Source organism: Pleurodeles waltl, chromosome 10 (assembly GCF_031143425.1).
Source record: "Pleurodeles waltl isolate 20211129_DDA chromosome 10, aPleWal1.hap1.20221129, whole genome shotgun sequence".
NCBI classification, from domain to species: domain Eukaryota; kingdom Metazoa; phylum Chordata; class Amphibia; order Caudata; family Salamandridae; genus Pleurodeles; species Pleurodeles waltl.
Window position 1 is genome coordinate 1039278667 of NC_090449.1, and position 15613 is coordinate 1039294279.

Here is a 15613-nt window from a genome sequence, read left to right on the forward strand (position 1 = left end):
TTGGGCATACCTACTCTAGAGACAAACAGCACCAATAATTCCAACAGCTAGACTAGCAGAAGAAAAGATTATCTTTCCAAAATCATCAAGTCTTTTTGATTCCCTAGCCGAAAGGAATGGTGAGGAAGAAATATGGATGGCTGCAACTCTAGGGTTTCAGCTTCACCCCAACAACCACTATAAACTACTTTCCTCCGTCGATGGCCCAAGTGGCAAGTCAAGCTCTGTATAAGGAGATTTGTCTAGCCATTGGCATTTAGCATGCCTAGATACAATGCAAAATCAGTATAATAAGGAGGCAGCAATCTGTCCCATTCGTCGTCATCATAAGTCTCCTGGGGGACATTGACTTCCTGCACTTGGTCCAGCTAAGAGCCAAAAAGAGCCTGAATCCTCTGCAGATACTGACATCAAGAAAGAAGTCTGGGATAGGAATCCAGCTGTATAACCACTGGTTGAGCCTTCATAATTTCACTCAATGAAAAAGGTCTGGAGTGAGTTGATGCCAGTTAGAGGAAAGAGACCAGACTGTCGACCAGCACCGGCACAGTCGGTACAGAAGGAACTAGTGTGGACGTTGATGCCAAGTGAAGAAGTCAGTAGCTATGTCTGTATAAGCCCGGTAGAGAGCATCAGGGATGGACAATCTGGCAGACATCTGACCAGAGACCCCTGTGGCTGAGTGGGGCCCCAAGGCCCGGCAAAGGGAGCCAGAATCACAGTAAAACACCAGTAGCATGGAATCTTCGAAGGCCCCTATTTGCTGCAGAGTCAACTACAGTCCAGTAAACTCACAGCACCAGAACCAAATGCAGGACTGGTTGATTCAGACTCATGACACATGGGAGAGTATGATTATCATGATATCCCATTGCCTTCTTGATAGACTGAGTGCTGGATGGGGTTCAGTCTTGAAGGCCTACTTACATTAGTGCCTAGTCTTTGACTTTCCAGAAGGCTTCAGAAGTGGACTTTGCACAAGAGCTGTCTCAGGACCGGGACTGCAACGGAACCAGTGACCAGGAACGGAACTGGGACCTGTGCTTCGACTGCAACTTCTGCTTATGTTTAGTAATGTAGGGTTTCGGTTCCTAGTCCCAAATCGCCCTAGGACGCACAAGGGCACATTTGTTGCAAGCATTAGCATCGCGGCCTGAGCCCAAGCACTACAAGCATGTACAGGCAAGGGACCAACATGCACCTCTTACAGTCTTGGCATGGATTAAATCCTGTTGTTTTCAGTGGGGATGCCGTTCCCTAGCACACCATGAAAAGTTTTTGTTTTTTATGGAAGACCAATAAAGAAAAGTGAGAATGGAACACCAGATCTGCATCCAATGGCAATGAAAGAAAGGAACAAAATGTCACTGTGCAGCAGCGGCGGCACTTAAATGTGGCTCTATTCTGACATTTCTGGGGCGTTATAGGCACTGTGGAGATATACCGCATCGGTACTGGTGTGGGAGCACTGCTGGCATCAAGGGATCTTCAAAAGGTGAGGAATCTGTGCTTAGAATTAAACATCGGAAAACCTCAATATGAATCCTCACTTACATGCAAACATATAGGCGTTCTCCATGGCACATGCAAAACAAAATCTAAAGAATGGCTTGCTGTTCACATGTGCACTAGTGTAGAATCTTCAATATTAAAGGTTTATTAACATGATTTGTTCATTTTATTATCAGTTTTATTTTAGCAGTACCAAACCTCCAGATTTTGACACTGCATGACCTTTAAAATATATAAATAAAAACGCGAACGTTTGCCGTCCAAAAAGTAATTTCCGACAATTAACCAACTGAACCTTGCCTCAGACCAGAACATTAGGTAAAGAATGTTCGATCCATCTAGCAATCCAGACCCAAAAATGAAATCAACAAAAACAATTAAAGTACCAATAAAACGTTTTATTCTAATGACAGATTTTTAGGCCATTACTACCTCCTTAAAAAAATAAGTAAAAATGCTTTTGTTGAATAGATTCCTTCAATAGTAGCGCAGAAGTCACTCAGCTTGACTATTCTCCTACGGTCACCTTCACTGCTTACTTACTCCTTCTGAACCGGCCAGGCCGATTGTTATATTTGATTCTGTATTAGTTATTCCTTCCTGAATTTTGACCTTTTAGGTTTGACTTATCTACTTTATGTACAGCTGGCATTTTTCCCTTGTATGTATGCCTTGCCAGTTGTACAGCGCTCTGATATCCTTATGGGTCATGTTCGCGCTATATAAAACTCTTTCAAATAAATAAATAAATACCCTTGCAATCCACAGCCAGTCAGAAAGAGGGGGCCTTGACAGACAAGGCTGTGCACTGGGCACTGAACTGTGCTTCCCATGTGTGACAATGTCAGGCTACGGGTCTGTGAAGTAACACTGCAAGTGCGGTGACGGCCAGAAATGGAGCCAAGTCAGTGCAGAATTTGCCAGTGGAAGGCACACGACAGAAAAGGAGCATCTATTCACAAGTCTTTATCACAAGCTCACACACCTTCACTGCTGCTACCCCACCCAGTAACATCACAAGAAAGCACACATGCTCTCCAGGAACCTGCCAGCCCTACAGCCAACTCCAGCAGTGCGACAACACTCCCAGTGCTCCACAAAAATCAACTAAGACAGCGGCCTCTAAACAAGTCAGATTTTACGACTGCAATTTTATTGGTATACTGTACAAGTGGCAAGTAATTAAGAGATGTGAGGAATCATCAACAACTTGATGTCACGGAGCTGTTGTGTTTTCACATGTTTTGTGCATCCGAAAGAGAACAGAGACTGTTCTACCTTCTCTTTGGATTATGGGTTAAATTCATAGAGGGAATTCTCCAGTTATTATAACGTGAACCTCATATTCAAAATCAGCAGTGGGGGAGTAAGAGAAAGAAGACACAAGCATTGGCAAAGCCAATAGGTGTTACTTTTTGGTTACCAATAGTTTTTGCTGCTGTCGTCTGGGGTAAAGGGTGTGGGGAGGGTGTGAGAGGTTGTGGGAGAGAGTGGGAGGAAGGAGTGGATAGAGGAGCCCAATATTGACACTAGTGTGGCTCAATGTGAATACGTATACACGTGTCACAGTGCATGCATGCCTATGTGGGATGCCACCGCTATTATTTTATTTTTTATATATTCCTAAATAGCGCATGCTAATCTTGCAGCATTAAAACTAAAATACATTTGTTTTTAAAGTTCGTTTTGAAAAAAGGGGTGGAACAGCAGTAAAGTGCTAAAGGATACTCATTTTTTTTTTTTTTTAACTGAAGCATTTTTTTTAAAGAACGGAAAATCTGAGAGTAGAAGGAGGGGACATGGTAGCAATGGAAAAGAGGGTGGAGAGAGAAGTCAGCGTAGGCGGGAACAAGGTGAGGAGGAGCTACTGAGGAGCTTGAAGTTGGGAGGAAGGAGGAAAAAAGAAACAAAAACAAATGTCAAGCAAAGAGGAATGGGGAAGCAACAAGAACACTTGGGGAAATGGCAGCAACACAGAGAGAATGGGGTCAGGTATTTGGAGGGAAGCAGTAGACGAGGGAGAGTGAAAACACACAAGCACTTCCATAGAGTGCAGAAACAAAAAGTAAAACAAGCATTTACAATGCAACGGGTCTCGTGTTTGCTCATGTTAGAGCTGATCGCGTTGTAAACTCCTAACCCGACTTTTCACCTATCGGGCTAAAGTGCATTTATGTACATAACCCGAAAAAGTGAAATTAACCATGTAAAGCGCTCGACTTCTGCCAAGCGAGATCGCGCTTGTAAATTAGAGAAAAAGAAGTCCACGAGCCCGATGGAAAACAGAAAGCCTCGCATGTTTTCTGTACTTGGTCGCTGCGCTCGAGGAGGGCTAGCCACCGGAAAAGGCATGACGTATGCGTGCCTTCGACTAATGAAAGCAAGCAGATTTTATTATGCAAGCCCACGAACCAATAAAAAACACTGACGTGAAGTTGACAGGGCGCCGAGCCCTTTTCTAAATACAAAAGCGTGTCGCTGCGATACGGATGCGCGAGCGCATGCAACGCAGGCTCGACCCTAAAAAGTTCCCAGAGTTTAAGTAGTGGAGGGATACAAGTAGTACAAATCGCAACACAGTAAAGAAGAAATGCTCCATACGTGGGACAAATAATACAGAGGAAAGCAACTGAATATGGAGTACGGAAATGAGACAAGAAAGCCACTGAATCATAAACAAGGGGTCGACTCAAAGTCCATATTATATGTACATTTTAGTGCATTAGTAACAAGAAGTCTTTGACAACAAACTACTAAAGCGGTCTGTGAGACCTAAAAAATGGTGCTTTGGCAGAGATTCCTTGGCACACTGGTAGTTTTCATGTTGCAAGATACTTTAGTTCATATTTTTTAAAACATTATATTATTGTAGTTGGACCAGGAACATCGGAACATCGTATGACGGCCCAGAACGGTAGAATTCATATCAGATTGTTAGAACATAAGTGTACGGACAAGTTTTTCAGAAATTCCAGTGTAAACAGGGTTTACCGGGTTCAGATTGTAACAATATGAGCCTTTTACAACTGACATACTGTGGAAGTCTAGAGTCCAAGGCTTTCTCTGGGAGGTGATCTGGGGCATAAACTCCAATCTCATAAGAAAGTCAGTGCATTTACATATAGGATAAAGTTATTTCATTTTAGCACAGAACACAATAGTGTACATACAAAATTCAGAGGGAAGAAACGTCACATAATTGTAAGAGTATCAAAATCACTGTGCAAGGGTAGCCAGTAGATATCTGTTAATTCACCCACCAAGAGTTATGGTATTGTAGATTGTGTCAGTGCATTGCACTCTGGGGGTTATGGATGGCTGTGGCTCACTTGAGGCCTCTGTCGGTTCGCAGCTAACGCAACCAAACGTTTGCTTACACAATGTCCCACGAAGCACTTATTAATGTTCCCAAAGTTCGCAGCATGGCAGCCTGCAATGGCCAAACTCTTGCCCTTCACCTTAAATGTTCAGTATTTAGCGTTCAACCAACTTCCACTGACTGAGGGCATGTAGTGAAATATGTGTTTTTGACCACCGTCTTTGTGTTGCACTACTTTGCACCTGGATTAGCTGTCTAGTGTTCACCAGTTGCAGACTACATTTTGTATTCAGTTTAGCTGCCAGTTGACTTTATCATAGCATTAGACACTGCCATGTTAAATCTGCTCGCATTTCTCCACATTGTAAACTGTGCTGTTTTATTGTGCTTTTTCTCACCAAGGGCTTTGGTTGATAAGGATGTACTCAGATGGCAGGGAACTGCCTTGTTTTGATTTGACACCTTGGGATTGTGGCCAAACCCCAACGTGTTATTTTCAAAGCACACCTAACCAAGCCAGCATGTTTGGATTACGAAAGGAGAGGTTTTTTCCAGAAAGCTCCTTTTGTTTTTTTAAGATATAAAAAGACCCAGTGCAACAGTGACAAAGTGAGTGGACTCAATCAGGATTCTTGACGTCGGATGCCTGATATCTCTCTCATGAGGGTGGAAATCTCTTTCTCGCAGTCGAACGGGTCATCATCTTGCTGACATGAGAAAGATGAAGAGCTTGGCAGGCCCTATGGTGATTAATTTTTACTTCAGATTTGCTTTGCAGTATAATATAATATAAGTACATATATTTGCTGTGTACATTGCTGTGGAGAATCATTTTGGTATATTTTCCTTTCATTGCTGTGACTATTTTTAAAGGTGTGCTTTCAACCTGCTAATCTCCTTTTAGGAACTTCGTGGTGAAATAATAATAAATGTCTTCTTTGAACTGAGAAGTGCATTCCAGAGATTTTTGTCATCTCTGTCATTAGTGAAAGCAAAACAGGGCACCAGCAGATCAGACTTCAGTGGTGTGTGAGATCCGGCAATGCCCACCAAGCGCAGTTGCACTTACTCTGCTCCAGTGAAGGCAACACAGCTGGTGTATCCGGTGCCTTGCCTGGTGTGCAGGCAGGTGTTGCAGCTGAGGAGGCAGGGCGGTGTGCGCACAGGAGAGACGATGACCACGCTCCAAAGATGCCACATGTGGTCTCTCCGATAGTCCTTCCTCAGGCTCAAACACAAACCCACAGTCCAAACAATGAGAGGAGACCATTAAAGGTTGATACAGAAATCCAATGAAGGTGAATGAAAACCACCAATGGTAGTATGCAAATTCATTATGTCACCAAACTTTACTAGCTACTGTGACTTCAGTTGATTCGGTTGCCAAAGTGGTGCTGAGTTCTTCTGCCACCACAGTCACAGCCACTTTGTCTTGTTATGGGGAGATCAGGTGATGTGGCTGCAATCTCCATGAGGGTCAAGCCATCCCAGCCACTTCAGCTTCTGGTCTAGCCACAGGATCTGAAGGTCTCACCATATGGGCTTGCTGTATAGATCCTTTGTTGGGTTGCACAGGGCTGGGTCCCATTCCTTCTACCTCAGCTCTTCACAGTCCTCCTCTTTAAAGCACCATCTTGCCTCATGCAATTGCACCCCTCTTCAGCAGTCAATCAGCTCCTTTCCTCAAGACAGGCCCTAAGCTGAGGCAGCTCCTCCTGGCATGCTGCAGAACATCCACATTTCTCTGTGGTAAGTCAGCCAAGGCAACCCTGGACCACGTAAGAGTTGCTCAGTCATCAGTAGTGAGGGAGCTTCGATTCAGGTAGAGAAACCTTGGCACATTGGCTGGTAGTTTCTGCCCCACACTTAAAACAAATTTGCAGACAAAGTTTGTATATGCCAGAAGTCCACTCTGTGACCGATTTCGGCGAGTTCCTGATGGTTGCATGTTTCTCCAAGACTAGACCAACCATAGTCTTTGTTGGACAGTGACAGTAGGAAGGAGGGTGAAGAAGGGAGTCTACTGACAGGGGAGGCCGAAACCAAAGACATTACAAAATGAGGCCCTTTCCCACTTAGCTACAACTCCACAACCTGTAATGGGTAACAATTTCAGGGAACGGGAACAATGAAGCGAGAAAGGCAGGGGATTTTCCTTTCCCTTCATTAGGACCCTCGTTTGCATATCCTTCAAAACCTGAAGTCTGGTCCACAACAAAAGGACCACTGGAAACTCTTTAATTCACACTATCTGAGGCTCTCTCCAATCTCCTGGTTTGGGGAATCAAAATGAAATCATGGGCTCCACAGTTACATGCAGCATATTCACTCCACAACATTACACAAAGCATGCATAAGCTGTAAACGTGTCATCCCTATTCTATACAGATGGAGTGAAAGAGCCATTTGCAGGGGGCTAACTAGACCAATGGGCCATGACAGGTGAAAATGTCCGCCCTGCCACTACAATTCATTGCGGCTACCACTGCCAGTCTTCCGTAGATTGGTGAGCTGATTAAGTCATAGCCCAAAAATGAGGGTGCACAGGGCTGTTTTGTGTACTGCAGTCAACAAAAACCAACAGAAACATGCTATGAGGAGCTCGAGACAGAGGTGCATGCTCCCCAGAGCCATGCAAAGGCCATTTTCTGTTGCCACAACATCTATACAATATATGTAAACGAAGCTCACTTGCACAGTCATTGGCAGAGAATAAACCTAAAACGTACTTCCAGAAGATAGGTTTTAGAACAGTTTCGATGAACAGAATAAAATAGGTACACCTTTTACTACAAGTGCCCTGTGCTTTTATGGCTGTTGTCTGCTGAGAGCAATACACAAACATGTGAAAAAAAGTACCTTGGGAGGCAGCTTGGATATTACTTATTAAATGTGTCCATAGGCCTCATTGCAATACAAAATCACAAATGAACGATGAAGAACATCAATACCTTGTACATAGTTTGTTAACAAACCTATATTTTATTGAAGATTAAAGATCTGTTTGCATCAATATCTGAGCTAAAATATCACAATAGTACCAAGCCTTAAGTGTTATGCCATGTAATTTCATTATCTTGTTGCAGAAGGCATTTCAAGTACTGTACATTACATTCTGCACTCTTAAGGTATTTCACAAGCTGGGTGTAAGAAGTGGAAGAGATTTTTCTGCCATCTGTTTCACTCCGTTTCACAATCCATCCGGCCATTTTATTTTATTTTTTTAAACAAAGACGGTCAGTGGTCTAGTGTTTGGGGCCACCTCGATGCATTGGCCAACTTATATGGAAACAAACGTGCTGCACGTCCCCACATTTAAAATGGAAATATTACTTGATCAAATTTTGTTTGGAATCTACAAAATAATGCTCTTGAACAAGTTCTGTCATGACTATTTTGGAATGACACTGGTTAAAAATGGTTCTTGGGCAAAACATTTTGCAACAGTTGAAATTAAGACAGTGGATACATTTAGGGAACAAACAATTCATTTATTTGGGGGAAATATGGTGTGACTGGTGATTTGCGTACTCGTGGGAAAGGTGGTAACCCAGATGTTAAATGGAGCAGAACTTTAAGTTGCTAATACCATTTTCGGCAACAGGCCATCTAATGCTATCACATGTGAGTATGGATATGGAGTAAAATTTAATATTTCACATATGCTTTCACAAATGTATTTTTAGAGTTAACCTTCTCAAAGCATTAATGGATGAATAGGAAAGTTCAGACAGATTAGATATTCTAGATCCTTTGTTAAGGGACAGCATATAAGTCAATGTCACACAGCAATTAAGTGTACAGATAGACATGTTTATAGTTTTTTAAAGCTGGATCATTCCTATTAACCATTTTTAGATTGAGCCCACCAGAACGATTAGCATTCTGGTTGAACAAAAACCAATGAGTGCTTACGAAGAGCTTATTGGGGTTTATTCTTCACCCATTTCTTACCAATGTTCGGCTTTGCTGTCACTTGCATTTGCTTGCTTCTTATTTAATGGCTTTTCTACGTTGCAGCTTGTCAATTTTATGTTTGTCCCTCCCCAGAAGCATAGCCTCTTTACCATCTCTTATTATCTGACTTTTACATCTTTCACTAGAACTTTGCAAAACAAACATTGGCAAACCGAATAGGTCCCAAAGGAGAGACCTAAAGGCTTTGCCAATGCCTGTAGTAGGTCCTGTATTTTATTGGTGGCAATGCCAGCAGTATGTTCCCTTATAAACACTGTGTAAAGAATGTCCTGATGTTTGACAAACTGTATCATCTATGTAATATTGTATAGCATTTTATTTAAGCTGGTTAATAAAATTAATTTTGACTTAATAAAGAAAAAAAAAAAAATCAGACGGTGCATAGGAAACCTTTCTAGAAAAGGGTTAGGCAAATTAAGTATGATTTAATGTCAAAATACGGCAAATGGTGCAAAAGAGAATTAAGGTTTGGACTCTGGAGGGTGTGCATCCGGTATACAATATGGATTAAAATGCTATTGTGTTGCCTGCTATAGTAGAAAGATAAGTGCAAGAATGATAACTCTATTTGAGTGATATTATAACTACCCTCCTATGATTTCATAAACAAAGCAATCCCTGGAGAAGTCCAGCAGCTCTATAAAGGCAATAAAATATAGTTTTTTAATCACTGAGGACAATGCACTGTGTAACTTGCTGTTCGATAACAGATTTTCTAATAGCATAAGAGAGCTCAGCTAATGTCTATTAATGCATTTCCACTTGCTTTTATATTTAAGTAGAAAAACAAATATTGAATTTAATGTCAATGTATTTATTAAAGGCTTAATAAAGTGCACAATGGCAGTGAGGGGCATCTTAGGCTTTGGTGAACACTGGAATAAGATTCGTACTGAGAACTCTCAGTATCAGTTCTTTTGAGGTTGGCGGACCTCCTCCACCGTTTTGTGGTAGCCTTTTCTTTTTAAATAGTTTCTATTGCTTGCTACATAATTTTCCCCACCACTCTGTACCATCTTGCATTCTCTTTCCACCACCATTTTGAACCCCTTATCTACTTGCAGCCATCATGTCATGCATGTAGTCACTTTCTCCTACTTTGGAGGTCACCGCTGTCACTATATTCAGCGGCATTACTGCAGGAAAGGGCCCCTTTTTTACATGGTCACTCCAACTTTTTTCCTTGTATTCAATGCAATTTTGATGAAGTGCACTGGGTTCCTGCTATCCAGGTCCCCAGTGCCAGATCTCTTTCCCTAAACTGTACAATTGTTCACCCAATTGGCAATACCTTTGGCACCCTTGTACGTCCCTAGTAAATGGCACCCCAGGGACCTAGGGCATGGATATCAGAGAGGGTCCCTAAGGGCTGTGGCATATTTTGTGCCACCCTAAGGGACCCCTCACCTAAGTCCTGGGGACTGCTATTGCAGGCTGTTTGTCTTGGTGAAGACTAAAGTGAAAACACAACATGGCACATCTCCCTGTGGGCCCTGCCTGCAGGCACTATGTGAAGTATAGGCAGTTCACCCCTACAGCCGTAATGCTGTTCAGTTACTGCCAGAACAAGTAACAAGGGAAGCCATTGTAAGTACATGTGCTGAACACTGGTAAAAACAAGTTCCTCAGCTACGCAATGGCTTCACTGAAACCAAAGATGATCTGTATCAAACATCTTGTATTAATAAACCCACACTAATTCCAGCAATGGCTTTAATAATACATGCACCCAGAGGACACCTTAGAGGTGTCCCCTGAAAACCTACCAACTACTAGTGTACTGGCTGAATGTTTCTAACCAGCCTGCCACCACAGTTGAGTTTCTGACCCCCAGGAGTGAGAGCCCACATCCTCAGGCTGATAATGACACAGTATGCTCTGGCAGATGGTGTTATACACACCGTCCAACAGGATGGCCTGTAAATTAACATTCCAAGGCAGGGAGATTCACCACCTTGGGTATGCAAATCAGGCTTTCCTCTGAGGGGAAGCCCAACCCCCTGACCAAGGCCCATTTGGAGCCTGGACAGGCAGGAAGATTAGTAGTCAGAAAGGTATGCCCATCCTCTGCTATTTCCACACATGATGTAGATGCAAAATGTCAAAGTCTGCAATCTTAGTAATGGCAGAAGGAGGACCTCTGGGAAATGTTTACGTCCACTTCCCATTGGAAGTGGTCATATATAAGGGGCTTAGTGATCCCAGGGATAAGTAGCCCATTAGCTACTAACCCAGGGATAAGTAGCCCATTAGCTACTAACCTACACTCCCCTAAAGCCCCTAAATCTTTTATTTAGGGGAAGGACTGGCACCAGAAAACCAGATCCTGCCAACCTGAAAGAAGAAGACGAACACAGAAGAGTCGCAAATGCAAGAACAGGAGACAAGCAACTGATGGTGCAAACCTAGCTGGCCTGCCTGCTGTCCTCAACAATTGTGTCAAAGACAACTGGTCCTGAAGCTGCCTGTGCATCCAAAAGCTTGGGAGGACTGCCAGCTTCACTCAAGACTCATGAACGCCAATGGAGTAGTGGAGCTTCTCCCTGCATCCTGCAGGCACCCCAGAAGAACTGCAAGGACTCTGGACCATCAAAAACCCAACACTGGAAAACACCACTGCACCCTTGTTCCCTAGCCCAAGCTGAAGTGGGTCAATGGGGCCAGCATGGTCCTCAAACACTCCAGAAACGAAGCCAACTTGAGTTTGGCAACTGTGGACTTCCCCACGATGCCTGCAGCTAATTTGTGCAGACCTCCTCTACTGCAAGTGCCTCTGGTGACAAAAACCCAAGGCCTTAGGACACCACTGCACCCGGCAGTACCGGCCTGAGGAGAAAAGGACCAATGGTGTCCACACATCCCCAAGGAAAGTGAGACTTGAGCCCATTTGTTGGTTCAGCCGGACTGATCCCCCCTGTACCAGCTTGCAGTCTCTTTTTGACGGCACCGATCTCCACTGACTTCAAAGGTGCTCCCGATGCTGAAGTGCACCCCTGCACCCGGCAGCCCTGCTGCTGTCAGAACTGACCTGTTGGTGCTGCTCTGGACCCTGCCCCATACTCAAATTAAGTCCGGAAGATTGGTCCTGTAAGTCGCTGTAAAGCACCTGTATGCAGTATAGGCCTTTCCTCCATAGTATAACATTACTGCTTCAAAAATTGCACTCTTAACTTATCAAACCAGTAAAGCGTCATAACTTGAAACATACTTACCTGATCGTGATGATCTTGGTGCCTAAAGTTATATGTTACTAGGTGTTACTTTTAATTGTTGTGCCTCTCCTTATTGAGTTTTGCATGTCATTTATTGATAATGTGCATGCAGCAGATGTCTAACACTCCTCTCTGATAAGCCCTTAGGCTGCTCGACCACACTACCCCCCCAAAAAAGCACCTTGCGATTACTAGAACAAGCGCCTGTCCACTTATAAGGGATACCTGGACGCTTTGCACAGTATACATCTTTTTGGTATACTATACAAAAAGCCAGCTTCCTGCATTGGTGGCAGCAGTGGGATACAAGACTTGACATTTGTTGCACCACTTGGTTAATAAGAGATTCCACTAAGGAATGCAAAATTGTCTTTGGTCAAAATAATTGTTTTTCAAATTTGAATTTTTCTTAATTGTTTAACCTAACTGTTAGGGCCTTGTGTTAAGTCCCCCAGTTCAAACTGTTTAGTATTATAAGTACTTTAATCAGTTAGACCCTTTTAGAAGTCTACTTAGAATGTATTAAATTCTCAAAAAGGTCCCATTTTCTAATGCAGGAGTAAGTCTCCAGATGAAATTCCAGGTGTTCCCCGATTGTGTCAAAGAGCACACAAAAGCAACTTTAGTCTTTGTGGGTGGGGTGGATGTAGTTGTTGTGGTTGTCTGGCCCATTAACATGGAAAAAAACAGACAGCAGCCTCCTATAAATGAATCAGAGTTGAAGCACTGAGGGATATTGGTGCAAATGCCACCATGGGGGACTGAAAAACTGATATCCCCACGACAGTATCTAGCTGGTGAGACATTCACAGTCATCCGTGCTGACAACCAAACTAAGATTCATCCCATGGCATTTGTGTTCTTAGAATGGGGACGTGTTACTTTCCAAAAGAAGGGGGTAGTAACACCTGCAATTCCTGTAGCCTGTCAGCTATGTAATGATCTGGAGTCCTCAGCTTAAATTAAGGTTGAAAGAAAAAGCCATGCTGGGTACACCTGAATGGACATGTGTGAAAACAAGAGCACAGTGCAAAGCCCAGAGTGAAAAAAGAGGTGTTGGAGTCTGGAAAAATGCCCCATTCCTCCAAGAGAAAATGCAAGACGTCTGGGAAACCAACTTCAAAACAGATACAAACTGAGGTCCCCTCCCCTGAGGGAGATCTTTAAAAAAGGCAAGTTGTGCCTACCTCAATCAGTAGAACACACCTAATAATTTAGCACTTTAGTAATAAGGATGGACAAAATCTGAATATATCAACAAAACATTCAGGATATTTTAGATTGGCCTGGAACAAAATATTGGTAAAGAATCACAGTGACTCCCCTAGATCTGCCAAATTCTCTAGGATATTTTTGTAGGATTTCTATGCCCACATTTGACCTTTAACACAATTAGTACAGAAAGGAGTGATTCGTTACCACGAAAAGAGTTTTTGCAATGTTTTCAGTATTATGGTATTCAAATGTGAAACCACAGTGCACATTGGAAGTGGGCACAATATGTATTGTAAAGAAAGCAAAAGTCCTGCAGTCACAACCAGCTACTAAAAAACTGCCATATTTAGTTGTCATTCTAAAACACATACACATTTCTAAATTGGAACGTATGGTTTATTAAAATAATCTACTAATTATTGGTGATAACTCTGCTATATGGTAGTCTATTTTGAAAGATGCTCCTCAGCAAGGTGTTATATTATCACATCATAAGAAGCTGCAAATCTTCTAGTCACTCGCGTGTTTATATTAAACAGAGAATCGCTGAACACTCATTTTTGCAAAAACATCAAAACTGGCAAACAGAAAGCCCAAACTAAGATTTCACCACCAATGTGTAATATATTAGTTTACATGAAAACTACACAATTGATCAAAAAAACATTCAGAAGAATTATTAGTACTTGCTAGTTCCAGTTGTAAAAATTATTTAAACCCGTCTTGGCAACTGCATATATATATATGATTTATAAAGGCGCCTTTAGCCAAAGTATTTAGCAAGGAGCAGTAAGAGTAAAATAACATACAGTCATCCCCAACAAGACCCAGACAAGTCTAAAACGTAGGGCAGATAGGCAACAGATACTGTTTTTAACAGTTTTAAGTGATGAAAAAGCATCAGCAGTTCTTCCAGTTAAGGTAACTGATTCCACAGCAGAAAAGTCACTAACTTGAATGAGAGAAAAAGCAGACTCTCGGGTCAGGGTCTGAAATCAGAGAAGGTGTGTAAGGAGCAGCAAGAAAATGGTAATTATTGAAGACAAAGGAAGTGAAATATGGATAATGAATACAATAGTAACCAGTGTAATTATTGAAAATAGATGGAGGGGTAGGAAAACGAGTTGGAAGAGAAAACCGAAGGTGAACGCATTAAACCTCGAACTTTGTCAGTTACCATGACAGGTTACACTACAATTTCATACACATTTTAATACAAATGCGTAAGATCATCTTCATTACATTCTCTCCAATGTATTATGATCAATAGTAGATGCAAAAAGATTGTAAATAAACAGTTATCATATTCGTTTGTATTTTCTCTGGACAACCTAGCGGGGCCACGTACAAAGAATCCTTCCTTTTGAAAAGTACCTTCAAAGTAACAAGCCACATTTCACTGGAAATCATAAACGTGAGAGTAATGAATGAGTGGCTATGAATCCTCTGCGTTCCATTTATCACTATTTCCCAAATGTTAGCACTTCAATATACCCGTGCTGTATTTAACGACCCTCGTATATAAACGTGCAAAATGCGAAGGAAATAAAAACGTGTGACTTTTTGGACGGTATGGAGCAGTTGACATTTGGACAGGGACTGGGCCAGGAGATAATACTTGTGAACGTGCTTTGGATATGTATGCTCCAAAATCTGGGCAAGGGACACTCAGCTTGAACATTCTGCTCAGAATAGACAGAAGCCTCCTTTAGGTCCTCCTTACCCTGAAAAGAACACGCGCTTGTCCTGTATTGTAATTATATAGCGCTTTCTATTATGATAGCCCTCGAATGTCAACTTAGTTGAAGCCAGTAATGTGTAGTGAGTACCTCGCGGGACCGGAGACTAAGCCGCAGCGTGTTTTAGAAACGGTCTGTAAACGTCCTTCTTTGGGACACGCTGCGGTGACAGCTTACCCGCTAAACCCTCGATCAGTCACCGAAGTCAACCTAACGACCGTCCGCTGGCGGTTGCCCGGCTTTTAACGCATGTCACTTTGGATTCAGCACTTCCGGGTCGCGGTGGCTTTACACGCTTTCAGGAGTCGTCTGGGAGTAGGAACCATCGGTAACGTGTAAGGTCGGCTAGGATTGGCGCATCGGCAGCACCTCGGCCAATCCTGAGGCGCGAAGAACATTCTCAACGTGCTGATTGGCTGCGAGGGCCGTAGGAGCCAGTGTCCTTGGCGTTCACCACAGTCTGAGCGTTCGGAGCGGGCTGGGTATGAGCTGTTCGTGTGTTGGCCGAGGGTCAGTCAGGTCGGCCGGAGTAGGCCATGCCTCTGCTGCCGTCCGTTCTGGATGAGAAGTAGGGGTGGGAATGGGGCCAGCGGCTGACCCCCAAGTTATGTGTCATTGACAGTTGGTCGGACCCAGTG

General features: G+C 42.9%; 1 protein-coding gene across 4 annotated transcripts in view; it reads right to left on the reverse strand.

Moving 5' to 3' along the window:
• CMC1 (C-X9-C motif containing 1) overlaps positions 1-15302 on the reverse strand; it is a 159684-nt gene extending 144382 nt beyond the window's left edge. For 2 of the 4 annotated variants that reach the window (XM_069212013.1, XM_069212010.1), the window contains exon 1: positions 15153-15302. The gene's annotated coding sequence lies outside the window, so the exon portion shown is untranslated. Of the gene's footprint in view, positions 1-14959 lie in introns of all 4 variants that reach the window. The other 2 variants (XM_069212011.1, XM_069212012.1) reach the window with 2 other exon arrangements.
• Between the last annotated feature and the right edge of the window lie 311 nt (positions 15303-15613).